The sequence below is a fragment of the Trichosurus vulpecula genome, chromosome 8, assembly GCF_011100635.1.
Source record: "Trichosurus vulpecula isolate mTriVul1 chromosome 8, mTriVul1.pri, whole genome shotgun sequence".
NCBI lineage: Eukaryota > Metazoa > Chordata > Mammalia > Diprotodontia > Phalangeridae > Trichosurus > Trichosurus vulpecula.
Window position 1 is genome coordinate 163,904,955 of NC_050580.1, and position 1,937 is coordinate 163,906,891.

The window sequence follows — 1,937 nt, forward strand, 5'->3', positions numbered from 1 at the left end:
CGCAACCAGTGGAGTCTGACAGTCCTGCAACATTTCGCTGGCCAGTTTTGTCTCTATGTTATCTTCTCACCTTTATTTCTATGTGGAGCTCAATGCTTTCTTTTCTGAGAACAGTTGGTACAAGGGAAAGAGTCCTGACTCTTGAGTCAGAGGACATGCTTTCAGATCCTACCTCTGATATTTACTACTGGTATGTCCTTGGTTGAGTCACTTAACCTCCTTTGACCTCAGTTTCCCCATTTGTAAGATGAGCAGGTTGGATGAGATGGACTCTGAGTCAGCTCTAGATTACGACGACCCTAATTCAACTTCTTTAATTCAGCTTTATGATTCAACAAAAGCTATTCTTTCCTGTTGGTTTATTTTTTGCTTCAACTCTTGTTCATCCCTAGTTTCTTAGTATTTCATGTTTCCTTTCTCCCTCTCCTTTCTTCTTTCATACAACCCACCTGACATCCACAGTCTTACCTTTTTTTATGTTGACCAATTCATATACTCAATTATCATTAATTAATATTTATAACATACATTAGAGTATAGTATGAATATTATTAACTATATACAATCTTAAGTAGTTGATATTAATTATATATATATTACATGTAATAATATATTGTTATTATAAATATTAATAACGAGCCACAGTTCAAGAAGTGCTGAAGGGGTTGTGAGTGGAAAAAGTTTAAGAAGCCCTGATTTAGATCACAACAATATTTTTTTTTTTGTTTCACAGTTCATTTACTAAAACATCCCAGTATAACAAAAAAATATGGAACGCTTCACGAATTTGCGTGTCATCCTTGCGCAGGGGCCATGCTAATCTTCTCTGTATCGTTCCAATTTTAGTATATGTGCTGCCGAAGCGAGCACAGATCACAACAATTTAAAAAACATATTTTTGCCATTATCATTTTTCAATCCATCCCTCATTATTATGAGGGCTATCTTGAACCTCTGTAGACTTTCATATTTTTTTTTTGTGAAAGCTGAGTGACACGTCTCAGAATTCAAGAGAATTTGATTAGGTTCCTTTATGATGGTTAGCTGGTCCCAGGTGTTGGTCAACAGTCCTTGTGCATAACCTGATAAACAGGGCACACCTCCTTCTACAAACCCCAGCTGATGGAAATGCAAACAGGTGACTCATGGCCTGATGGTCTATGTACTAAGCAGGTGGAACAAGAAAAGGCTTCTTAGAGCAATAAAGGAGGATGTCACTTTGGCCTGTTGCAGAATAATTCTTATCATAACCATGATGGAAGTGAATTTCTTTATGCTTAAATTATTAAGAGATTGTTTAGGAAGCTGTTCAAAATGGCCCTGTGGATGCACACATATACACATAATTTATGTATTACATACGCATATGTACATATATTCACAATACATGTACAATATACACATAAATATATGTGTATATATTTATGTATTGTATAGATCATGGTGAACTAGACAAGGACCCTAAAATTTTGCCTTTCCTTTCCCTCTCAGTTAACTTCCTCTTACCAACTTGCAAAAATATAGAACCCAGAAATCCAGGTGCCACCCACAGCTTAGGTGTGGCATTAAAACGACTTCAGATGATCTAATTTTGTGGCTCTGTTTCATGATTTTCCTGTGAAGCGATATACTATTTATATTCTAATATACAGTTTCCTGTGAAATTTCATACTGTTGCTACATTTACAACCACTTTTCTTTCAAACCTGTGGCTAGATACTCTGGCTCATGGTTTTCTTTTTTTTTTTATGACTGTGCTATCTTTTTCATAAATTTGCACGCAAACCAGATGTCAAGCCTGAAATAGATTCTGTGATAATAAAAGTTACCTTCTGGGTCCCTAGATGTGGAAAGAGGCCTTTTTGGTATTTTAACATATTGTTAGAAAGTTTCTTTCTTCTTCCCTCAATCTGCCATAGCATTCTGTTTGAATTTTA

At 35.7% G+C, this 1,937-nt stretch overlaps 1 non-coding gene across 1 annotated transcript; it reads right to left on the reverse strand.

Moving 5' to 3' along the window:
- Positions 1 to 763: 763 nt before the first annotated feature.
- Positions 764 to 870, reverse strand: LOC118830414. The gene has a single exon (XR_005009050.1). It is a non-coding gene; the product is annotated as a U6 spliceosomal RNA (small nuclear RNA).
- Between the last annotated feature and the right edge of the window lie 1,067 nt (positions 871 to 1,937).